Below are 26,668 nucleotides of genomic sequence, written 5' to 3'. Positions count from 1 at the left end.
CCCCACCTTTTATCCCTTTGGGGAAGGGAAAAGGCCTTCAGGTGTGTGTGATTCTGGTCAATTGCCTGACTCTTGTGTTGAGAAATAGCAGGTAAATGGCTTGTGTGTTGGTCCTTCGTGATATTCGAAGTGTTCTCATCGGAAAAGGGGGGTGGGAGAGGGTAGAGTGTTTGCGTATCCTACGTGGTAGGTTGGGGAAAAGGTGTCAACAGAACGGCGATACCACCTCTCAGCCGTCAGTGTCCCACTTCCACTCCCTGGCACCCCCCAATCCAGGTGCTCCTCCCTCACTGGTCCACCCCCAGGAACTGGATCCTATAGTGATGACCATGTCCTGGCCATCTGGATGACAGATCCCCGGGGACTAGTCAGGGAGACGCCTTCAGGTTTCTCACAGTTCACAATGATCTTTAATGGCTTAAAGGGATGCAGAGAGAATGTTGCAGTGTTTGGATGTGCTTTTTGGGCACTTATTAAAAGCCCCCTTAATGCAGGATTCGCTTCAGGCTCAACCTATTGCGGGTGAGGTATGGGAAGATTATTTTTTTGCCAAACAAAATGCGGATTCACCTTTAGAGAGGTCTATTTGTTATCGTGTCTTGTGTACAGACTGGACTCCCTTCAATTTAGACTACATTTATTCTGAAATGTAAGTCTGCAAACGCGCCTGGGCCCGATGGCTTGTCTAATATGACATTGAAAACTGACGCTTTGCTGTGGGCCAACGTGTTGCTTGGTCTATTCCACAATATACAAACTAAATGGGCGATCCTGCCTTCTTAGGGGCAACAAGTATTGTCATTTTTAACAGGGGCTCGTTATCGGCCATCTAATTATCGCCCAATTTCCCTTTCTGGATTCATCAAATACAATTTTTGCAACTCTGATTTGGTAGGAGTTGTGAAATTGGACGTCTAGTACAGATTGTGGTGACCTTCCAAACTATGTTTAAAAAGGGAGTTTGGACATCCCTGAATTGCCTGTTGCTTCATTTGTTATCTAAGAAGGTCAGGTCAACTAAAAGACAGGTTTACTTGACCTTCTGGGATCTATCAGAGAGGCGTTTGAATGTGTGGTTGGAGTTAAACTTTGGCAGAAATTGTTACCCCTCGGTTTCTCGCCCCCCCTTCCACCCCCTGCCCCCCCCCCCCCATCCTCCCTTTGGTTGGTATTTTGGAAGCAGTACATAGGAACACAAAGCTAAGGTTGAGATTGGATCAACAGAGTTCTTTTTCGAAATGCATCAGTACTTTCCTTAGATTACGCCAGGGCTGTGTTTTAGCTCCTTTTTTATTCAACATGTATATTTGCGATCTGGGTCAGGCTTTGAGCAATGTGTCTGTTAATCTGGCAAAACTGGGATGTATGTGTCTGCAACATTTTGGTTTATGCCGATGACCTTGTTTTATGTGCCCTTACCCCAATGGGTTTACAGCGGTCATTGCCAGCTTTGAATGAGTATTTGAGTGATTTGACCTCGACTTTCAATACAAACAAATCAAAAATGATGATTAAACTATCTGGGAGAAGCACTATTTGAATTATATTTAATTGGTTTGTGAATGGTAACAATCTAGAGTTAGTGAATCATTTTAAATATTTAGCTGTTATCTTCTGTTAATCTGTAGTTAAGCAGGTCTTGAATAGTGCTGAAAAAGTGGATTTTTTGGCAGCGGCAGTTCAGCTTCGTGAGGTTGACAAAACATTTGGCAGATTTTCACTTTCACCAGTCCTACGGATTTATAACCAGAAATGAGTGCCAAAATTACTGTACGAGTCTGAAACGTCAGCTGAATTTGTATTGGTCAAAACTCGAGGCTCTTTTACTGCGGAAAGTTTTGACTTTGCCACAGCGTGTGTATATAGCGACTATAAGACACACACGGGGCCTGGTTTCAGTTAAGGCTCATGCTAATTGGAGGCTGTTGCAATTATATAGGATGGTTTTGGTCCCTCCTTTCGGAAGTGTATTTGAGAAACTAAAGGAGTCATTGGCAGGTAACTCTGCCAAATAATGATTGCAATGGAAGCTTTTTTATAGCTTTACTATTAGATATAAATTCATCAGAGGAAGAGTGAAGTCTCCTGGTTAGCATTTCAAAAAGGAAACGTTTTGAAGCAGAGTGGATGGCAAATAGTCAAAGCTTATCTAGTTATCATGTGTTTATAAAGAATATTAAACCTTTGTAATAGTGTCGCAGCTTATTTGATTAAACTTCCATCACGAGAATACAGGAATTGGATTTTGAGATTTAATTTGAATTTACATTTGACAATGGAAGTCTCGGGAGTTAGAGATAATATTCCAATTGAGGAGAGGGTGTTTTGTCATTGTAATGCTGCTATTGAAACCTTGAAGCACTTATTTATTGAATGTTCTGCATTAATTGAGCTACTTAATCAAGTATCGAGTATGTTTTTAAAGGAATGTGGACTTTTTACTAATAGAAGATTTTGGGCAACTGATTTTAAACTTGAACGAAACTGATTTGAATATTGCTGTAATTAGGTTTTAAAATGCTATATTGCTTTAATGATTGTATATTGTATTGTATTCTGAGTGATTTTGTTGGCTATGTTTTATTGATGTGTATTCTGTTTTTGGGGTGAAATGTTTGTAAAAACGTTGACACTTTACCATTTAAAAAAAAAAAAAGAAAATGTATTAAACATTACCCCTCGTGCTCGTCTGTTCCTCCAAGTGGCTTTTTGAAGGAGACATTTTGTTTATTGGGTCACCAGTGAGTTGAGTTCTTATAACCCACTGGCCCACTGCTTCAATGCATCTCATGGTTGTATTCCCTTCAATAGGCCCCACCTTTATGCAGAAGAGGTAGCTAAGACTTAGGCTCACTAGCTGCTATGTAGGTAGTTGCCCTTACTTTCCAAACTCTCATTGTTGTCTGCAACCTGTGTGCATGCATACGTGTTAGTGTTGCTACGTCTCTGCTGTAGTGCTAAATTTCTTTTTAAAACAATTGTTTTTTTTGTTACAGAATCTCCAAAGAACTGAACCTGGTCCGTGGGGGATGCCACCAACTCATGTGACTATTCTAATTGGTGTTTGGAAGTAACCCTGCTATACTATTGGCACACTTACAGGTGACATAAAATGCAGCTGCTGTTTGTCAGATAAAGAATAGGATCCTAATACAGTTCTCTATAATCTTTTCAGTAGCTCGGTATAGTGTATTGTCGAATATCAAAATAACTGTAATTTTCCTGGAATTCAAATTCTTACTTTTCTTGCACACACAGTGTCACCAAATTGAGTTGGTAGTATACTAGCATTTTGACAACCTAAATTCTGACCATGTTCTCCTGATCATCCTCGAGATTAACCTCCATTCTAAAACGGTGTATATATTAAAATCTGAAATATTCCCCACTTGGCATCCACCATTTCCTATTCTTGCACATATCTCGGCATATAATCAGCATCTTTCATTTCCTTCAACTGTTTTCATCATGCTCTGCATAATGCATTAATTATAGTATATGATGCTATGCAAGTATTTTAACCACTTGGAGGACTTCATCTGCTGATCTCCCTTTATGAAACCCTCTTAATCTCCCCGGCAGCAGCAACTTGATGTTAGGAATTGGAAATCTATGGACCTATAATATTATTGATAATTTATATAACTGACATCATGAAGTAAAGTGTCATTGTATCAATCTCAAAACGTTGAAGGTCCTGCTGGGATTAAAACTCGTGCCCTGCAAATTATACACACATTTTGCTAACCCACTGGTGTTATTTGTATACAAATATTGAATATTGTTAAACCCTTTCTGAGAAGGGATGTGCAAAGTGAGTGTTTGTTCACAATTTTAAAAGAGAGCAACAGGTTTAAGTATGGGGGCCTTATTTAATGTTTTGTTTGGACCCTAGGGGTCATCAATTTCTCTTAACTCGTCTAGTTGCTTGTTTTGATTAGCAATAGCATCTCTGAAAACAACTTTTGTTTTTTGTTTTGGACTGCCACAGATATCTTTGTTAGGATTCAATACTATAAATACATCTATACAATGAGTGAAGAATGTGAGAAACCAAAAGGTGTCTCTTGCGCTAGTCCCCGGGGATCTGTCATCCAGGTGGCCATGGCTTTTGGATCCAATTCCTGGGTGTGGACGAGTGCAGGAGGGTCACCTGGGTGAGAGGTCTTCAGGGAGTGGGGGTGAGGCAGCCGATTGTGAGATGCGGTATTCCCTCCTTTTTTGTTCATCTAACCCATCCTATTTTTCAGGATTCTCTGAGGTCTTATCTCCTGCCCCCCTTTTTGCAAAAACACTAGGCTGAGGAAGAGGGTGAGAGTAACCAGACTAAATCTCATACATCATTGTACTGGGCATGTCACCTTAATAGGATTAGGCAAATTCAGGCACTTGACTTTAAGGGGATACACCTTATACGAACTAACTCTCCTCACATGGATAAAAGGCAGAACCTAGAAACACACTCTGATCAGTACACGCAGCAGTTCTGGGGCGAATGCAAATCTACTGGAGCAGAGCGAAGGGCCAAGGGACAAGAGCAGCAGTTCGAAAACCCCCAAGAGTTCCCTACTGGAGGTGGTTGCTTCCAGCAGGCCGCGAAAGATATGTGGAGAAGGTCAGAAGGGCTGCATTGTGTCTAAATGATGCTACCGACTCTTCCGAGTGAAAGGCAGAGTTGGGAGGCGAGGCCAAGCCTGTGGTGCTAACCTTGACTCGTAAATTGGAAATCTTAAAACCAAGAAAGAAATGCACACAGCCGATGAGTTGGCAAGCGGCCTGAGAGACTGGTGTGTGATAAAAGAAAGTGTGTAGTGGCAACATTATATCGCAAGTGAAGGCTGTGCACGTGTGGATGAGACGCAAAGAAAGGCAGACCTGTGAATGAACTTTGAAGTAAAGACAGCTGCGAAGTCGGTGCTACTGAGTAGTCAAGTGGTCCGGTGAAAGGAAGTAGCCCACTTGAAAGTCTCTGTGAAAGGTGCATTGTTTGCAACGATAAAGCAAGTGAACTAAGTAAGCAATATTAATTCCTAAAGAAAGAGAGGGAAAGTTGAACCTTGATCTTTCAGTTGAAGTGGTCCTGCGGAGGTCTGTAAAGAAAGCACGCACATTCGAAAGTCTTCGACATGCGAAAGTGGTCTGAGCCCGACCTGAGGGAGACCCGAAGTGTAACAAGCTTAGGGAAGGGAGCCCCCTTGCAAGTCTTGTTGAACTTTGCTCTGAAGAGGTCTGAGCCTGACGGAGGGGCCTACTACATTGAAACATTTGGAAGTCTGGAAAGGGAGACTTTAATGTGGAAGGACAAGCAGGCCTCGATCCACATTTTTGGAACTGTTTGTTGTGTTGAAAACCCGAGCCAGAGTGTGCCATCCTGCCTACACAGACCACCTTACTCCGTGGTGTCTAACGTGGGGAGGAGAGCAGATTCAGCCACATTTATTCCATTGAACACTGATTTTTCCTTTACATGCATTTCTCCTTTATACACTTGTTTGTGCAAGAGAGAGTGCAGGAATTAGGTTTTGTTAGCATAGGCCATTTTGATTTGACAGACTCCACTGGGACTGTTCTGTTTATCGTTCTATGGACAAGACTATTCCCACCTTAGCTATAAGGCAAAATAGGAGTTTTTCCAAACCCAGAAACTTCAATAAAGGTTTTACAAATTGTACCTATTGTGTCAGTGTCATACTTGTGATACCATACCTGCCCTACAGGAGCCAGCCACAGAGTTAAAGGCTATATTAAGTCTCCCAACAAGTGGTCCTGTATCAACATACCAAAATGTATGTTGCATCTTGTGGGACATTCTTCTCCCATTGGCTGTCATGGTTCAGGAATACACAAAGGATGCTACATAACTTTCCAATTTCTGGTAACATCTGTCAAATGGCAGAGGGAACACACAATTACTTACTGTGGTATGTCAGAAGAAGGACACTGATTCAAAGACATTTCACTAGTGGTTTGTATCACAAGATAGGAACAAAACCTGTCTTTCCCTATTCTACAAGGCGTCCCTACCTGACAAAACTAGCTATGGTTGTCGTGAGCGTATGTCTATAAATGGAAACTGTCCACCGTCCGACTCTAGCCTATCTGACCATACCACTATTATTATAACTACTCAAAAAAGAGGAGAATGTCTGCCCTCTCCTGAGGTGTATGGACCTCTTTTCAGCCACTTTTCAATATATGATCTTCACGTTTTCTCAAGTGATTACTTTTATCAGTTCATACATTGGTTGTTGCCTTAGAATTTTGATTCTTCTCTGGTCGCCTTATATAGGGATTGATCATTTCCTTCTTCCCTGGCAAGCTTATCCCAGGATTATCTTTTCCTTCTCCGCTATTTCCTATTTTCTTGAATATTTCATATTCTTTTGCTTGCTCTTTGAGTGTCTTTTTACAAGTTCCAGCTTGTTCTCCGCTTTTCTGTTTACAACCAATTCTTTTACCTCACTTAGGCCTTCCTGGTATGAATTATTATGAGTGGGATCATTCCCAGAATATTTCTCTTCTCTTTTTACTAGCTGTACAACACGTTCTTGTAGACTACGACAAGTATGAGCATTCTAGTAATGATTCTCATTCACTCTTGTTATGATTTCTCCCTCTTGACTCTGACGAGTATGAGCATTCCAATAATAATACTCAATTACTCTTCTTATATATCCTCTCTCATGACCGTGACGAGTATGACTGTTCCAATAAAGCTGGTTGTCATTCACTCGCCCGGGTCTCCTGTGATCCCCATTACCTTCTGTTCTTGTTAGGGCTAATGTCACCAGGGTTTTTGTTAGTTGAGGATCGGCTTCTCCTCTTTCTAATCTGGCGACTCTTGCTCTTTTGCCAGTATCTTTCTGCTCTGCTCATCTGAAAATGTATCTCGAGTTTTAGCTTGTCCCAAGCTGGCCGTGTCAAGATGGTTTTGGCATTGTTACCTCTGGTCCACCACTGTCTTTCCGTGGTCACGCCATCGTTCACTGCTTCTCTCTCTTTCTTGGTTTTGGTACGCCACACTACTCCTCACAGGACCATACCCCTCTTATGTATTCTGGGGAAGAGGCTCTTCTAAGTCTCACTGGGGCAGACTCTTCTTCTGGATTTCAGAAGGGCTCTTCCCCCACCTCACTGGAGCACAACCCTCTTCTGGGGATTGCAAGGAATGCATGGTATCAACAGTAAGATGGGCACAATTGACCACAGTTCAAGGGTGTTTATTGAACTTTCACAAGGGTGCGGTAAACGCCTATCTAAACCTAAATCTACAGATGGGAGCAAGCTACGACCATCACATAATAATAATGCAGTCCTAGTGGAGCCTTGTCAAAATTAAAGGGCCTATACTAAAAAAGAAATATTGGCAATACCTACTGCTAATTTACAAACAGTGTAGGGTAACGTTCATGAAAAAGAAAGATGTGTTCACAAAATTATGTCAGGATGTTCGGGCTATTGGCCTCCCTTCCCCACGTTTTCAGCACAGGGCAAGGTGGTTCACTTGAGCAAAGCACACACTCTGGCTCATTCGACACAAGAATGCAGGTTGATTTCCAGCAAAAGTGCCTTCTGTGCCCAAGTCTCTCTTCTCATCAAAGTCTCTTGATTCACAGGGCCTGCTGTACACAAAAATGAAGTTACACAGTTATTTTCTTCTTATAAGTATTAAACTTGGGTGCTTCACCCTGAATCCGCCTCAGCCAGGCTCAGATCCATATTGTTTCACGATTGTTACTTCAGATCTCTGATATTACAAAGTTCAGAGAATATTTGTTTTCTCGGGTGACTCACGGTTCACCCCGGAACCCCCTCAGCTGGGCTCAGATCATTTCCCTTTTCCAATTAATCTCCCTCAGCCGGGCTCTGACCAATTCTAGTTCACCTTGGTTTATTGACGACTTTCAAATGTGCACAGAATTTAGCTTGACCCTTTGCAGGACCACTGCGATACAAACTTCCCTTTTACAATACAGTTGCCATTCAGTTGGATACCTAACGGAGACCTTTGAATGAGCACCTACTTGGTGCCGGACAACTATGTATCGGTATCTGAATTGGTCTCCCAAAGTTCATGCACTTCTTTGGTTTCCAATTATATTTGCGTCTCATCACATGCGATGCGTTATACAGTCTTTTAATTGAAAAATGTTTCATTGAAAAAATATTTAATTGAAAAGGAATTTCATCGGAAAAATCTTTCAATTCATTTTTTTCTTATTTTAAATATGCATGTTTGGGTGGGGTAAAGGGTTACATTTGGAAAACGGGTTTTGGGGGGACCCCCAAAAAATCTATGGGAATGTTTTTAAAGGGCAGAAAACTGGTTTGAGGGGAACCCCATCAATAAAAATAAAAAAAGAACATTCGGTAAATTCGATTATCACTTTTTCGATGAAAAATGTGATTAATCTACATTAGGTGAAAAATGTCAATGAAACATCTTTGACTGAAACATTTTTCAATGAAAAGACATGTAACCATGCATTTCACACACTGTCGTCCTCTTTGGATTTCTTCATACAATGTTGCCACTTGCACCCTTGGTTCAAACACAATCTGGTTTGGTATCAGTCTCTCTGACTCAACGGCTGTGCTGTCTTTACTGGAGCTGCTTTGTTGTAGGAGCCAAGGACGGTACTTCCACAGCAATCGCTCCTCACTGCCTTGGTTATCGCTGCGGGAGAGCCCCGGATACCTTTGGTGCACAGTGTAGATTTGCTTAGCTTTAGTTCCCGGTCTTAGGCTTCTTACTTTCCAAGGTTCGGGAAAGAAACGGTCTTTAAAGGTTAAGGGCACTTCCCTCCTTGCAACCCTCTCTGGTCTCGCCGTCTTTGTCCTTGTATTAAACTGGCATCCTGGAACTGCTGTTTCCTCATGTGCTGTTTTCCTCGCTCGGAGTGTGCTTTCGTGCTCTGCCTTTTATCTTTGTGGGGGAAGTGTGTCACGCACACTGAACCAGCCGTGAGAAAATGTTCATGTCGGGAAAGTGGGGGGGGGCTTGGGTTCCTATGTATCCTACCTGGTAGGATGTAGAAAAGGTGTTCCAGGGAAGGGGATACCGCATCTCACCTTCCGGAGCCCGACTTCCACGACCCGAAGACCCCTCATCCAGGTCATCCTCCTTCACGCCCCCCCACCCCCTCCAGGAACTGGATCTAAAAGCGATTGCCGTGTCCTGGCCACCTGGATGACAGATCCCCAGGGACTAGTGGGTGCAACACCTTCAGGTTTCTCACAGGATCAGGAGGAGGTCCTCCCCCTGACTAGAGGAAACCACTTCTCTTGGCTCAAGGGGCTCCCCTGCTCCTGATGCTCTGCATATTCCCCAGCACTCCTCTCCTCTCTTCTGCTCCCAGTCCTAAAGACACTGTCTTTCTTAGTCTCTGTTATGCAGCCCTCCCTGTTCTCCCACTGGCTGAGGCAAAACTTTTGAAATAATTGCATTCCTAGTCGAACGAAGAAAGTCTTTACATCTTGGATTGCTTTCAGTTGGTTTATAAGTGCTGGAGCTTGTTTGTTAGCTGCTATGCGTGCACACACGTTTTGTTAGCAGACCGGCTAGAATGTATCCAATATTTTATTGGAAAAAAGAATGTACAAGTATAGGACCTATGTATCCCTGCTGTCACATGATGCAATATATTACTTTGATATAATCAACTGCAGAAGGTCTTAGCCTACCCCTAATGCCCTCCCTCACAAACATGTGAAAAACTGTGGCATGAACGTAAAGGATAGTGAAGCATAGATTCCTATATTGTGACTTTTGGCGTTACTTCAATACAAATGTTTTATGGTCTGGTTCATGGCAGGTCAGTTACCCTGGTTAGGCCCACCTATTATGAGTTCTAGCAGTCCAGATAGTTTCTGCAGAGTCCCTGGAGAGCAGACTTTTTTTCCTGGTCCTGAAGGACCACTTTCTAGCGTGGCCTACTTGCTCACTTGGACTAGCCTGTCTTCGACCCTGAGGAATGTTTGTATTCCAGTTTCTTTGGATAATTTTCTTTCACTAGCCAGTCTCTTCTCTTCCTACTTTTTGTGACCCAAGCTGGCTTTGAGTGATTAAGGTAAGGTATTGAATATGACCATATTCATAGTCTGTTCTCTGCATGTATTCAGCACCATGTTTAGCCAGCTAGAGTTGTCACACTTGCCCAGGACACTGTTGCAAGAGAAGAACAAGCAAGTCTCAGAACCTTCAGCACTCTTACCCTTCAAGAAAGGTTTTGATTTTTTTCATCTTAAATATTTTCTCTGGGGTGCAGTTTAGGCAGAGGCATGTGTTGTTGCATCCTGTCCACTTGATGAGATCAGCTGGAGACCACTGCAGTTCTTGGGTCTGCACTCTGGAGGGAAGGACTTAATTCTAGGCCTGCAAGGTTTTCTCAAATAAGGGTTTACACTCTGGTTGCACCATCTTGTAAGTTTTGGAGCAGATCTATCTCCTGGGATCCAATGTCCAGATTATGTGTGAAATTGACCATATTTTTGAGGCTGTTACCCTTCACCTTTGGATACTACTGTGACAAATCGACTTCCAGGGCACAAGTGGTCCAGGGATGAAAATCGCTTTCTAAACCATTAATCGGCCCCATGCCTCTAGTACACTAGAAGGGATCCAAACAGATTGGAAAAACAAGCAAAATATGAACCTCCTTGTCCAATTTTGTATGGTGGAAGGTATGGCAGGCTTATGTCCGCAAGGTTGTGGCTCATTGGTTAGTTGCAACACATAGCGAAAATGCAATTACCCATTGATAAAAGGGACTGTGCAGTAAAGGTTGAATACAAAAATCGACTTTATTATCAGAACATACAGTTTCTTGCATGCTACAAAGTAAAACCCACCCTGTAAAGGAATGCAGAGAACAGACCGTTTCAAGAAGGAAAATTAATGCAATCTGGATACTGACAGGAGGGTAGTTGGTAAAATAGTTAATCACAATAGATCAAGGATACTGGGTTTAACACAAAGGGGAGCAGTGGGTTGTCAAATGTCATTAGGGGCCTTTGGTGGACCAGGGGGACCGAACAACAAAGTACCTTGTGCTTGTGGAAGTTCTTGGTGCTTGACAGTGTAGAGTCGGTTTGAGTGTGCTTGCAGCTTCTGCAACAGAGTTAAAGATGGGAGACAACTGCTGGTATCAGGCGGCAGGCCTCCACGGCGAGGATGGACGGACAGCTGCAGGCTTGCATACACAGCGGCTCGGGGATTGTTGTCTCAGTGCTGGTTGGTGCATCTGAAGCACTGGTCGAGGCGTCTCGGACGACGTTGGCGACTGCAGCGTGACAACAGTCAGTGGTGCAGTCGGTTGCAGCTTGAGGGACTCGACTGGCTCAAATGTCCTTTCAGGCGGACGCTGGTTGATGCTTGTCGATGCATGCTGCCTAGCTTCTTCATTGGGCTTGTGTTGTCCTTTTATGGTGGGTGGCCCAAAGTGGAGGAGAGTGTTGCAGGCAATGGCCTTGTCCTTGGTTTGCTTCTCTGGCACTTCCCACCTAGGAAGCTTGCTTGCACATCCTAGCAGAGCACAATGTGTGCTGGCTAGGTAACGGTTCTGGAGCTGCTTGAGGGTCCTCTGGATTCAGTATCTGCCTCTGTTCCCTTGGAGATGTTTAGAGGAGGGATCTTGCTTTTCTCTTTAAAAATCCTGGCCTTCCTTCACTAGGGGAAGCTGTAATGCAGACTGTACCTTCAGCCACTTCTTGTTACGCCTTGCAAAGTATTCAGATGATCTGCCGAAAGAGGGGCTCAGCCCTCTTTTAAAGCCAAATTGTCCCCAGTGATTGGTGTAGGATATGCCTACCTTAATCAGCCTTTCCTAGGTCCCCACCAGCAATCTTCTGTATACGTAAAGTCATAACCAGAGTGCTTTGCAACAGGAAAGGTAAAGGGGTGAAAATGTGTAATATAAGTCCCACCCATCTTCCTTTCTGTTGTGGATCAAAGGGTCTCTCTGGTTAATTGAGCTCTCTGTGGTTCCTGATTAAAGCGGCAGGTCACCCTTGAAGCTGTGCTGGGACCAGACTTTTGGCAGCTGCCAAACAACATACTCATACCTTTTGAATGGGGTCCCTCTGCAGGGATGGCTACTGTAAATACATAGTCCCAGACATGACAGGCCACTGCCCTTGATACTGAGAGGCGGGAGCTGGCTTCAGGTTGACAAAGTGCATATCAAAGGTTGTTGGGGTTTTCCTGTCTTATCAGTCCTGCGACCAGGCCTCCAGTGGACTGGCTTGAATTAACTCGTATGTGAAGATACCACCACCACCAGCTAACTAGGGACAGGGCGGATCCATGGAGACTTTCTTAGGTAATTAAGCTGACCATGGCAGGAGGAAGTTTTTGCCCCGCCCCCATCCCTTATGAGATGCCTTGGTGTACTCTTGGCTGTCATATTCTAACTAAATATGATGACGGTGGCAGGAGTGGTGGGGGAGTGGCGCCTGTAAGCAGTGTACACAGATCTATGTGTATGCTGTGCACTGAGCATAGGAGAATTTGTGCGGATTAGTCCCACACACTTTCTGGAGATTGATCTACCGTCATTCAATTTCATTGAAAATTTTTAAAAAGCCAGGGTGAGCGCATACCCACCGCACAGGTGTTCGAATTCCTCACAACTACAGACACAGAGAATTCAGCTGCAGACCTTGTGGGAGAGCAATCTCCTCCTGCAACTCCTTGAAGTACTTAAAACATTGTAATGTATTTGTATTAAAGGTAGACACAAACAAGGGTCAGGAAGCCGCATCCCAGGTGGGCCCAGCTCTATTGCCTTCCTTCTCCAATTTCAATGAGGTGTCTGACATTGGAGAGCTCAAAGCTCCCTTGTTAAACCTACTTCCATTGATTGCCGCCTGTAAGGCGTGCAATTACCACAAAGTGACTAGAAGCCCAAGAGTGAAGCAACAAGTTTGTGACAGAGCAAGAGATTCATATACACGAAGATCTGGAACAGAATTACGAGGGAAGGAACCAGCACAAACAGAGCATTTCTTTCATCCTCTTGAATCACTCCCAAAGAGTATCGAAATGTAGAAGCTTTTAATTAGCGGAGTATAGAGTCCTGACTGAAGAGGCTGGACAAAAAGATTCAACCGTAGAGGAGGAAAGGAAGCCCCCTGGGGAACACCATAAAGAGAAAGGACACCAATTTACACATTGTGAATGGCTGGAAAGGCATGCAGGGAGAGTCTTGAGCTTTCGTTAACCCAATGCCACCTTTACGCACAGGTGATTGCAGAAATGTTCAGGATATCCATGCTTTTTTGTTGTCCCAATTGATTGTGCTAAACGGCCCCTCTACTCTGGTATACCACTTCCAAAATGGCAGAGTGTCTATTAGCCAGTACATACTGTATCTTTGACAAAATATTCATTTTGATCACTGTTATGGCAGACTTCCATGTTTGTGGTTTCTTCTGTCCTATAGACTAGACTGGCCTCGTTGTAGGAGGATGGCTGTGCTTTTCATCCTCGTAGGATACCTCTGGTATTGGTGAAAGATGGATCGTTCAGTGGCCCTCTGGTTGTGGTAATTCCATTTGACATGACATGGAAAGTTACTCTTCACTCATTGAGCAGGCATGGGTCTTTCCTAATATTCTTAAAAAAAAACTGTTGTTGCCAACAGATAATCCTTGTTCACTCTTAGTGGGGACCTCTGCAACTGACCATTTATGCTCAAACTCAACTATATTAAACTAATATACAGTGGTCTATTTCTTTCATAACACATATTTAATGGTTCACACATTTTTAATTCAACACATCATTCATAACTGAGTAAATAATGAATATAATAATTTCTGAATCCGACCTAATCATCCCAATTCATGAATAAATTTAGTACAATAACGCATGTTCCAACAATTTTAGTGTGAACAATGTTCATCAACACCCACATCACTAGTTATTACTCATAAAGAAATCAGTAACCACATATGTGTCAAAGTAAAACAACAAACATTTGGCATTGGTGAGGGGTAATAACAAGAACGGCAATACCTCAAACAACATCAAAAAATCGAACGACGACTTGAAGATGACAGATCCAAATGGACATGGTTAGCCAACCTGGTTGCGGACAAAATGAAGAACCAATAATATTCAAAAAATTATCCAGGAGAAACATGGACTCTTGTAAACTGGAACACTAGATGTTATGGACATTTGTTATCAGAGGGAGACTTACAAAGGGAGGCCTTCAAAGTTATACGTTTGCAAGAAACATGGTTGAGAGAAACCCCACTTTTTGAAGGCTACTGGTTCTGCTGAATCCGGCTTTGAAAAGAGCCAAGGGCAGACCTATGTCTGGGTTACTTATGGCTGTTAAAAATTATTTGAACTGGACCCTGTTGCATACTGAGAATCCATCTCCTATCATTCAGATGGCAGTAATACAATTAGGAATTGATCCAGCCGGTCATAACTGAGTCCTGAGTCTGTTAAATGTTTACTGGAACTCTGCTAACAATATGAACAATTTCTTACCTGATGACATAGCCACGTAACTGGACGAACAGAGAAAAGTGGCTTGACCCATATTTGATAATTATGGGTGATCTGAATTGCACATGCCTATATGGCGGAAACACGACTTGGCTCTCGCCTCCAAAAAAATAAAAAAGTGGATCACGGTGGAGAGAAGCAATGCAATCGACAGACTGTTATATTGAACTGGGTAACTCGAGGAGACATTCCAGGAAAACCGACCTTGAAGGGCGCCCGCTCCACGGAGATACTGGATTACATATGCACCTCTGCCAATCTGACCAATAATATACAAACTTTGGAGGTACTAACAGTTGTCAGTGATTACAATATTTTCAAATTGACATGCAAAAATATTAGCAACAATGCTAAAATTTCATATAGGAAAAATCTTAGCATTAATCATGGAGGAAACAGACTAAAAATGAATCTGGATAAAATTCAAGGGTTAAACGTAAATTTAAAAGAGCTGATCACATCTTTACAGCACGAAGTGGGCAAGCATCGAATTGATTGTTCTGCTACTAAAGCAATTGAGCTTAGACGTAAGGAAAAAATGGAAACAAACTTATGACAATACATAGTCATGTATACGATAGAACGATAAAAGAAAAAAATATTAAAGACAAGCATTGCCCTTTTGAAGAACAGGGTACAGGGTGATACCATGGAGATCCATAAACCTAAGCAAAAATTTAATAATTGGCTATATTTGCACAAAAAACACTGTTAGAGAGATGCGGAGCAGATGTTATGAAAAAATAAGAACAAAAAACAGCACCGAAATTTGCCGATTCATCAACGAAATCGACACCCCTCAAGACGCAATGATGGCAAATCCAATAAAGGCATCCGAGTGGTGTGAGTTCTACACTGAGATGCAAGGAAAAAGATTATATCAAGATGAGGCGAAAGGCAATTCCTCCAGATGCTGAGGATGTGTTGGATATCGGAACAGACGCAATCGAGAACATCTTGAAAAAACAGAAAAATTCTAGAGCCCTGGGCCCAGACGCGCTAACAAAAGTAATGTTCAAAAGTAAGACACCAGAATGGGTATATTTTCTTCACCACCTCTTCGAATTTATCTTAAGGAATGGAAAAATTCCAATTACATGGAAGGCGGCTGTGATTGTGCCTATATTTAAAAAGGGGCTTAGAACAAACCCAGGGAATTATAGGCCTATTGCCCTTTTGGATGTGGTAGGGAAGGTTTTTGCAGTAATTCTCCTGAAGGCCTTGACCACATGGAGCACCTTGGCATGTCACGGAGATTTCTGGCTATCAGGTTTTGTTATAGGGACTTCCCTCAACATCTTCCTGATCAATTTATTAAAAGCTAGAACAAACAGAAATAAGGGACAAGAAATATTTGTCGCATTCATCAACCTATCAAAGGCCTCCGATACCATTAAAAGGCCCAAGCTGTGGAAGAAATTGGAAAGATGGAACGGTCCACAGATAATTACCGAAAACATAAAAGATCTATACTCTGACACAGTCATTAGTCAGGATGGACAAAAGCGGGCTGTTGTCTGACCTAATACCTATAAAGATGGCCTGAAACAAGGCTGCCCCCTGGCTCCAGAACTTAACAACCTGTCTCATACATTGACGATGCATTTACACAAACACATGGCTTTCCTTCTAAGCTTGCTGGGTCAACAGTTGGGAGAGTGCTATACGCAGACGATATTGTGTTAATAGATCAGATCCCTGTTGGCTTGCAGCATCAACTCTAAGCTCCCCAGGAATATGTCGAAATGAATGATTTGATAATTAATCCGGACAAGTCAAGAATTTTAAGACTGGCGGGGGGTGCCAACAGTCGGAGGAAGAACAGGTTTGGTTGGTTCTTAAAGGGAAAACAAATCTTGGAGGTGAATTCCATCACTTACTTAGGAGTCTGTATTAACAGTACGAGTGAGGTGCCAAGAATAGCGGAACTTAGAAGAAAGACGGTTAATGTGGCATCTCAAGGAAAGCTATTACTACGAAAGTACTGCAGATTCACCCTTATACCATTGGTGTCCTTCTATAGGATGAAAGTGGTTCCGATACTATCTTACGGAGCCGAAACATCCTTTTTTCTACCTTTTTAACAATGGGCTATCCTAGAAGGGATATTCTGGTGTGCCATTCTCCAACTACCAAAATCCTTACCAATTCAAATTATAAATAGAGAACTGGCCTTAACATCTTTAAAAGCCACAGCAGAATGGAAAGCCATCCAATTTTACTGTATATGCTTGGAGGAAGACTCTACGGGAGGCTTCATAGTCCTCAAAAAAGCTATGAAAAAGATCAGTCGGATGTAAACCTAAAGGAATGGCAAAGTATTTGTCAAGCAATCCTCCAGGATCTGAATGAAATGGAGCAAAACAAGACAAAATGTATACAAGGGACTGGATAGAGACGCAGGAACAAATCTGGAAGTAGAAAAACTATGACGACTTCAGGGCAGAACCCCGAAGATTGAACACACTTCTGAGCTACTTGAAACTCTGCCCTAACTGTTTTGTATGTGCGGCTTCGCTTCAACATTCTAAAGACAAGAGAAATAACACAGAGAAGAAAAGGGCAAAATGGCTCATCCAGTTGTAGACTGTGTAAAGAACCAAATGCGATAGAATCTTTGAAAAACATGACTCTAGTAAGCCCTGGAGTGAGAAAATAATGAGGGCATTGGCTAGGGGAGCACCTGAGGAAATTCACCACTAGAGTTCTTGACGCATGGTGTGGCATGTCGAGTCATATTCCCAAATATGACGTCTAAAACAGAAATCATATGCTTGAAAATGTATCCTTATTACATGGTACCTCAACTTAAACTCATTTCTATTAACCTTAATCACCCACCTCCTAATTTCACTTGTTTTCCACCAAGTTCAGTGGTCTATAAAAGAATAAAAGACATAAACCTATTTTAAAACAGTCCTTCTTACTCTATAGCGAGTCAATGGAATGTCTGCATCACCGTGACATTATCGAAAACGAAATGTCCAAAGGAGGAAAACAAATCGTTATTTTTTTCTAAAATAACTTTTGGTTTTGTCTCCCACTGACATTTCGGACCAGCTGCTCTCCTCACCCCCTCACACAGCGAAGTGTGCCTCCGCAATCCCCCTGCTACGCCGGTTCCCTCCACGTGTTGGAAGGAACTGGCGCCTCGGGGTGGGTGGGGGTTTGGGCTTTTTTTTTCATTTTTTTTTAAAAATAGGTTTGCTTATGAATGTCGGCCAAGGGGAGCTGGGGACAACCACGCCAGCCCGCTCCTCGACATTTTAGTAATTCTCCCCCCCCAACCCCACCCCCCAACAGCCTTTAAGTTTTTTTCTTTTCATTTTTTTTTGTTGTTAATTTATATGGATTCCGGAATTTCTACCTAATAATAAATTAATGGCGGGGCGCTAGTCCCCAGACTCACCCGACTTCATGTCAGTTTTCACAAGCCGCGCAGTTGCAGTTTCCCAGCTTCTTTATTTTCAGTCCATCTCATTGCATCTAAGGGAGAAAACGTTCCAGTAAGGCGCCGCTAGTTGTGTACAATAAAGACTGCGAACACGAGGCATCCAAACAGCTAACCGGTCGGGTGCCCCGCGTCTGCTTATGTGTTTACGCTGTTGTCTTGGAGACGGCCACGATGGAAATGAGGCGCTCTGCCTCATAACACGGCAGCCATCTTAACGTAGTGGCATTTACCAATAATACTGATGTAGAGGCACAAATCACATCCTTAACCCCACTCTAAAACCGGGGTTGAAGTCTTTTAGATTCATGTTAGTAAGTGTATTATTTAGCTCTTAACTTTCATTTCACTATAAAGAATCCTCCTCTAGTTAATAAATGAATATTAAAGGCCACCAGTGCTTATGTGTCGTGAGCATTTACATGAACACCACTTTTGTCTATACATAACCGTGCCTAGGTAATTAACTGTGAGCCTATTAGCTCGCTTTTGTCTCTTGCTACAGGAGTGAATCCTATCACTAGAACAGCACCTGGGCATACGCATATCCTCGTGGCCTTCTCCCAGTTACAATTAGATAACTGCTTCCCCATCTGCTTCGATCTATAAGGGTTTTACATGAATTGCCTGCGGTATCCTTCCATAAATTCTCTGTGTATCATTGCCTTAATCTCCACCCTTGACATTTCTTCCACCTTGTCTGATATAGACCCAATTAATTGCGGCTCGTACTTCCTCTGAATTAATTTCGCTTTCAGGTTATTCAACTGAATATTGTATTCTTTCGCTGATGTGATATTCCGTCAATATCTTATGAATTGACTGATCAGTACACTTTCAAGTGTGCGTTTCGGATGAAAACTTGTAGCAAAGAGTAAGCTGTTCTTGTCAGTACTTTTGGAATAAATCCTTGTTTTAAGCATATTGCTCTCTGCATAAACTTCTATGTCCAGGAAATGAACCTCAGTACAACTGTGTGTAGTCATGAACTTGATGCAGGGATGTATATTGTTCATCATTGTGTAGAAGTTCTCCAACTCTTCAAGGGGGCCCCTCCAGATGCCAAATATTTAATCTATAAATCTGGTGTACAGCCCCAGATGTTGCCATCTCTATGATTTTAAAACAAAGTCTGTGTCCAAATAAAACATATAGGTATTCATATAGCGAGGCACCATGGCTGTCCCCATGCTCGTGCCCGATATCTGCACGAAGTGTCGATCATCAAACCTAATGTTATTTGACGGCACCAGTTTTAACCACGTCATAAGAAACACCTTGTCTGCTTTGCATGTTTCAGTGGCAAGCAGAAGCCATTCCATGGCTTCCATCCATGCTGCATGTCCAATGTTTGTATACAGTGATGTAACGTCCATGGTGAAGAGTATATCCTGTCCCTGGACAAACTCTACATCTTTCAATATCAGTAAAATGTCACTAGTATCATCTGTGTCAAGGGTTGTATTGCCATGTCGATTTACTGGGCCAGTGGTTCCAAAAGACTCTTCCTTTGTCCGCAGGATTAAATCTGATCTCTCGATTGTCAAGAAGACTCTTGAGTGTTTGCCTTTCTCTATTGGTGAAATTCCTGTGTTTATTTCGTATAACCATTATCCTTCCCAGATGCTCTAGTACCCGTTTCTCCAAAGTGGTTAGTGTTGGACTATGTATCAGTGGATAAAGTTGCTCTTTGGTTTGATCTCAAGAAGTTCTGATGGTTCCTGTTCTTCTTTTTCTTCCATGCTTTCAAAGAAAACTTTAGTTTTAGCTTCCTCATTAACTTGAAGAAATCTATTTTGTCTTGTATCAATGAGCTCGTATTTTGTGGAACGAAGCATAAGCCCTTCTGCAATACCATCTTTTGAAATTTTGTGAGTTCAATGCTTGATATATTATTCACTTTCTCTTCTTTGTTTGTGTTAGTTTTCCTCTTTCCTGATCTCCTCCCAGATGATTTAGATGTATTCAATAGGAAGCAACAGTCTCCTTGCTGTCATCCCGGGCTTGAAAGCCTCTTACCTGGAGGGATGAACCATGATCCTGGAAGCCTGGGACTTTTCAGTCTAGGTTCTCCAGCTTGCCCATAGTTCCTGTAATAGAAAGGGACATAAATCTGCTCTGCTTGTGTTCTGTGTATAGAACAGGGTAGCTTCACTACTGGTGAGGTCACCAATTTTCTTTGAGCTTTCTTCCAGGTTAGAGTATGCTTCACATTTTATAGATCTCACTTAGGTGGGCCATAGCTTCTGACACAGGATTTAAGTTGATACGGTCTTGTGTATTGCAAAGTATTAGACTAAAAGACCATGCTGAGGCCAAAGCAGGTTCTGCTAGGTTGAACTTGTCCTCCGATAATTTGTTTACACCGATAAGACTGCAATAGAAGCCAATGCAGTGCATCAAACTGAAACCCCCTTAAAGTCTGTGGATGGTGGTCACAGGAGGGTTTCAGCTCCCACTCCTTACCCCTTTTAGGGAAATCTGAGTGATTGCCTATCCTATTCACATCAACCTTCAATGGTAGGATACATAAAGTCTCCCCATGCACAAGGCAAGGAGCGACAACACCAGTGAGGAAGGCACAATTAAGTTATTGCCAGAAGCTGGTGTGCATAGAGCAGCAAAGTTGACCCTGACCCGCGCCAAAAAGGGTCATTTGTACAGGGATCAAAAGATATAAGCCATAGTAGGAAGAAAAGGAGCCATGTGCTGCTCCCATATCCGAGAAAATACTTCTTGCTGCAACATAATGCTTCTCCGAGCTGTTTGGGGCTGTGAAATGTATAGTGTAGGCAAATCGATTTCTAGATGGCGGCCATCCACTGGAGCCTCCTTTCAACTAGACGGCGACCAGCCGGTTAGATCATACTGCAGTTTCAGAGTGGAAATGCCAATCTATTGGGATATCTCAGTCTCCAGCAAGCACTTCACCCCCATTTTACCCCTGGTGACATCTGTGGATAAGCTACAGTCACTGGGCCAAAAGTATTGAACTACTTTTGCTCACCTGGGGGCACAGAGCTTGTGTAAGAAAAGCTGGGTGCACCTGTCAGTGTTTAGCCCGTGAGCAAGAAGTAAACTACTGCTTCCTGTAATTCTACACTGCATCACCAACATAGGGGTTGGCTAAAAACACACACGCTCAGATGTTTCTAACTGAAGCTAGGATGAACATGCGAACAACTTTAAGGTGGCAGTAACTGTGGTATCCCTACGGCCTGACTTTCGATGTTCATTGGTTGGGCAGGGTGCTGGCGGGTGGAGAGGGGCTTACTCTGGAAAAAAAACAGGTTTGCCCTACAATGCTGTCCCAAGACTCCAATATGCCCAGACTTCTGCCAAAGGAGCTATCCACACAGAGGCACAAGAGTGTTGATTTTAGGAGCAAAATGCTGTACCCATTGCTAGTAGTCCCCAAGGCAGTCGCCTAGAATCCCATTGTTATTGCACTGGCATGGCCCTCCCTATGTTCTATATAACCTGTTTTGATAGGCAGATATATAGACTCATGTGCCAATCAGTTCCACAAAGATTTGTAGTTGCTTAGGCTGTCCAAAGCTCTGCCCCAAGAGTGAAACTCCTTTCTATTCTCGTTACACTGTTATTGAAGCTTGTATAGCATGCATTCTGCCATTTCCATGGTTTCTAGGAGCTTCTTGATTTGCAAGAGGTAGGATAGGGAACACATTTAGTAGCAGAGACGCAGGGCATGGTTGCTTTGTTACAATGTTGTGTGCAGATCTGAAAAGATAGGCCTCTGTGTGAGGTTTACATTTTAGATATTTTTTGATCTGGCTGGCGTAGTGATTAATGTGCCCTCCAGGTTGCTTCGGTGAGCAGTGGAGAGTTGGTTATGGTATATCTGTGGTAGGTTAGTGTGATGTTTAGGAAAATGTAGTGCATTTATGGTGGTATAGATTCCATTGTATTACCTGTGTTGTTTTTGTGGAGGAGTTGTGTGTGGAGATGTTTTGTCGGCTACGGTGGGAGGTAGAATGATTTCCACATGGGTATTTTTACCAGGTCTTTCGCAAATTAGTCAGGCACAATGCAAGATTGGGAATTTGGGGATTTCAAAATTCAAATTAAGCAGCACCAGCACACAGAAAAAGTGTTTTTGCTTCAGCTTGTTTTTTCCAGTGTCTCACCAGGGAGCCAAGGACCAGAAAGGCAAGGAGCCGGAGATGCCAGCAACGAACTCTGCTTCCGCCAAATGTTCTGCACTTCGTAGGCATGTGCGGCACAACATAAACCAAAGCAACATCACTAATGGGGTGGCGGGGGCGAGGTCACACTAACTCGCATACTCCACTCTATCCCAGACATATCAGCAACCCCCAAGGTCCTCCACCTTTGTTTTAGGCAGTTCCATTTGTTAATATCCCCACAAAAATATTGCGATACAAAAATATCGCCATATTTTTGCAGCGATAATGACCCATGGACCCTGTGGGGGACACCCCCGTATCCCCGCTCCCACAAATTATCCCCCCAAAAATATTGCCTATGGCAAGACAAACGGCCATAAGCACGGTGATATTCTTGGTGGGAAAATTTTGTAGGGATACCGTTTTAGGCTATGATTTAACGCCACCATGCACCTCTCTTCACAAATCACATGACCCATTTGTGAATGTGCGTTGGCGTTTCCTTCTGATCTTAGTGATCGATCGAGGGCTGTAAAAGTGTTATGGTCGGTGGTCTGGGTCTGGTTGGTACTGGGGCATGCAGGGATCTTGGGATGAAAGCAATGCAAGGCTGTGTTTCTCATGTCGTTGGGGGCAGTAGGGCCTTGCTCTCTGTTCCATGGGATGGTCCTGCCAAGATGCGCTCTGCTCTCTTCTGATGACCTTGCTAGGCGCATTCTTCTCAGGGCATTAAGGCATGTAACTATTTGGACAATGGAGGATTAATGGATCTCTGAAATCTGGCCAGGGTGGGGGTGTTGTCCATGCTGCTGTTCACCAAGATGGCATTCACACCCGCATCTACCATATAATGTCTAATGCATGCACTAAAGTGACCGCACACCCTCCTTTATGTGCACCCCAGAAGCCCCCCCCACCCACCCCACCCCCTGTGCTCCCTGGATGTGCTCTATTAGTGTTTATTTCTCATTCAGAATTGCCTAGGGGGGTTGGAAGGCCCATTCCATTTAGAGTATGTTTAAGCTATGTTTGCAGTTGGCCGTTTTTGTGCAAATGATGTCTCGAAGATGACGCTAATAAACTGTGTGCCAAATAGTGTGTGAGTTAATTTGTTTCCTCAGTTGGATCAAAGATTTATATGTATTAATATTGTTTCGATATTTCTGCCTAGGATGAATGGAGTGCCTTCTTTATTATTCCAGGATTCGAGTAGTCCAGCCCCAATGCAGCAATAGTCAATGAAGACTGCAAACCAAACCCTTCTGTGCCCTGCCCCTCCCAGTCTCTTCTGCTACCCCTCCCACCATCCCACCCACTCCTTTTTGGATGCAGCCAGAGTACCATAATCTCCTTTTCTCCACTTCCACCACTTGTCATACCACAATCTTCTCCCTTTGAAGGTGGAGCCCCTCCTCCCCCCAGGGCCGGCCTTAGCTGCCGCAGCACCCTGGGCGGAAGAGCAAAAATTTGGGCCTCCCTTCCTCAAGTGCTCCCCTGATCATGTGGGGGGAGGGGCAACACTTTTCAATAGGTGCTGATCAGCTCCCTGTTATTAAATCGGAGCGCATTTAATTTCAATAGGGTGCCTGCCATGCCTTCTGCCACCAGGCCAGCTCAGGGGAGACCTTGAGAGACGTGGTGGGGCAGGGGGCCCCGGGCAGCCCACCCCTAAGGCCGGCTCTGCCCCACCCACACTTTGTGCCCGGGCCACCACATTTTAGTTTTCTGCCCTCTTCCTCCCTGTAACTTCTATTTACTCCCGTCCCCTCGTGACTGGCCCGTTTCTCCCATGCTGCAATTAGCAGACACGGAAAGACCTGAGCGGCAAAGCCATAGTGGTAAGCACCTAGGGATTGACCCGTCAGTCCCTCAGCAGCCAATGGGCCTCATTACAACCTTGGTGCTAAGTGCACCAACTTTACCACCATGGTGTAAACTCCGTTTACACCATGGTGGATGGTGGATTTACCGCCCCATTCCAAGGTGAGTGGGGCGGTAAATCCCCATTTCCCATTTTCCCTTCCCCATTTCCATTTTTGCCCCATAGGGCATAATGGGAGTGGGGAAGGCGCTAATTACGCCGCCGTAAATTACGGCGGCGTAATTAGCACCATGGCAGGTTAGCGCCATGGATTTTAACGCCTGCTAAAAGCAGGCGTTAAAATCAGAATCAGGCGTTAAGGGTTAACGGTGGCGTTAACCCTTAACGCCTGAGTTGTAATGAGGCCCAATGCCTCGTGTAACTGAGTACTGTGATGAGGAAGACAGACGAGGGGCTAATATTGATGGCCATGCCCTCAGAGCCTCTGGCTTCCAATTGTGTAATTCCGAGCATTTTTTTCATATTGGCCGTGTAGCAAAACATTGGGTTGTGCACCCTTCAAGAATGTTACGTAAAGCAGATTGAGGTAACGGTTGTAAAAAAATAAAAAACATTTTTTTTTTTTTTAAAAAAAAAGCTGCACCCAACTGAGATGGCCCTATAGTGGCAAAAATACATTACTTGCCAGTCTTAAATCCTGATTAGCCTATCGTATTGCTTGTTGCTGTGTACAGTTCTTGGATTACTCAGTTAATGTGAGTGTTACAGTTGTTGGGCAGAAAACTGTGAAGTTCCCTTAGGGACCACTGCAAAAAGTTTAAGACTACAGGAGTTAGCAGTAAACCCAATTGGTAGCAGTCTGCACCACCCAGATTTACCTGGTAGCTGTGGCTGAGCAGTCAGACTTCTCTCAAGAAGAGTTAGGCAGTATATAGAGTATACACAATAGGGCTAAAAATACAGTAGCACAAGCACACTGACCAGAGCTTTGGTATAAAAGTATATAATTATTTATTTAAAAACACACTTGTAAAAATACACTGGCACTAATATGTCAAGCAAGTTCAAACAGTCACTATAAGTATATACACCTCCCTAGTTAAGACACCACTTATTTAGCAAAACAGAGGTGAGCGCGTAACCGTAGTTGGCACTCCAATAATTTGTTTAAAAAGGGAGTGAAAAGGTAGAATAGGAAAATAACACAGTACCAACACTTTTAAGAAACCACAGCAAGTCAAGAAAGGCAGGGTCTACTGTATAGCAAAAAGTTCATAGGCCAGGCCCACTCTTGGAGAGAGCAAGGCGGAATGTGCTCAAGATCACACAGTGGAAATGCACTCAAAGTCTTTGCAGAAAAGTCAAGAGGTTGGATCAGTTCAAAAAGGTAAAGTTAGCAGGTCCGAGGTCACCCCAGGATAGAGAGTAAAGGATTTACGGGACACCTTGGACAATCTGTTGCAAGGGAGACCAGGTGGGACACAGTACCTGAAATGGTGAGAAAGCTCCAGCGGGGGCAGTTGTTCCTGGCAGCGGTTGCAAGTCGGGGCTTCGTCCAGGGGAAGAGAAGATCTTCACGTGGAGGAAAGCTGGAGGCCATTGCACTGCCAGGGAAGAAACCAGCCGCGGAGTTTCCCGGTTAAAAGGTACGACCCTTTTATTCGCGGTAGTGGTGAAGGGTGGCTATCCGGTCGCCGGGGTGCTTGGCACGGGCGATTCGACCACGAGACGATCCAGGAAGGCGAAAAAGGCGAACTGGTCCCACCAGCTCAAAGGGAAGAAGACTCTCCTGGGTGAAGATATCCTCTGTCGGCGGGGAAGTGGTGAGTTCGTACAGCAGGGCTCCAGCAGTGGTGTCGTCGTTGTAGATGGCTCAGCTTCTCCCCTCTTCGGATTCTTTAAGTCCTGTGGCGACTTCTGAAGTTCCAGTCCCCAAAGCCCTGCTTTTATGCAGCAAAACCCCCATTCATCAGCCTAGCTGTCACTAAAACATGCTAAGTGGTGAGCCGGGCGGGTCACCACTGGGCCAATCACACAAGAGTGCGACTTGAGTTGCCAAGGCAACTCAGTCCAGGGTGCCTAATCCCCCCTCGCACACATCCTGTTGACCCCAGACAGAGGGGCACCATTTGGAGGGCTTCTGTGGAGAAGCCTGCCAAAAAGTGGAACAAAGGGCTCGACTTGGGTTAGAGTTTCAGAGGCGAACACAAACGTCCTTTTAAAATCGAGTCCTGGCAAAAAGACCCAACCGGGGAATAAATATTAAATAATTAACCCAGCGGTATCTTTAACATTGCACCAAAAAGTGGTGCGTTTAAAATGAATGGGAAAATCCCATAGGAAATATTCCGGGGGAATATTTTGCGTGGTATCCACTGCCACCAGCCAGAAACTAGACAAGGGGGACTGGACAGTGCCCCCTCGGAAAACAGATCCAGGGGCAATCGAATTACCCCTACCAGTACTTCCACAATATGATGGTTTGTACTGGTTCTGTTCACAATTTAAGACTAGTAAAGCCAATGGTGACTTTACATGCCCTGGGAGACGGTAGTCAGTCCCAGGTTATGGAGTCTATGTTTGGGGGTCACTATGACACCCCTGTGTTACTGCACTGAGGGTACTTTGTAACACACATACCAAAAACACATGAAGCCCTATGGAGTAAAAGACCCCATAGCCCATAAAACACATTACATAGTCAAAGGACATTCTCAAATCATGTC

At 43.7% G+C, this 26,668-nt stretch overlaps 1 protein-coding gene across 2 annotated transcripts in view; it reads left to right on the top strand.

Moving 5' to 3' along the window:
* Nucleotides 1–26,668, top strand: part of TBCEL (tubulin folding cofactor E like) — a 268,357-nt gene that overhangs the window by 97,561 nt on the left and 144,128 nt on the right. For both annotated transcript variants that reach the window (XM_069614326.1, XM_069614327.1), the window contains exon 2: nucleotides 2,997–3,102. The gene's annotated coding sequence lies outside the window, so the exon portion shown is untranslated. The remainder of the gene's footprint in view (nucleotides 1–2,996; nucleotides 3,103–26,668) is intronic.

The sequence above is a fragment of the Ambystoma mexicanum genome, chromosome 9 (assembly GCF_040938575.1).
Source record: "Ambystoma mexicanum isolate Mex_15411 chromosome 9, UKY_AmexF1_1, whole genome shotgun sequence".
Lineage (NCBI taxonomy): Eukaryota > Metazoa > Chordata > Amphibia > Caudata > Ambystomatidae > Ambystoma > Ambystoma mexicanum.
Note: the sequence above shows the minus strand (reverse complement) of the source record. Positions and strands in the feature narration are given on the sequence as shown.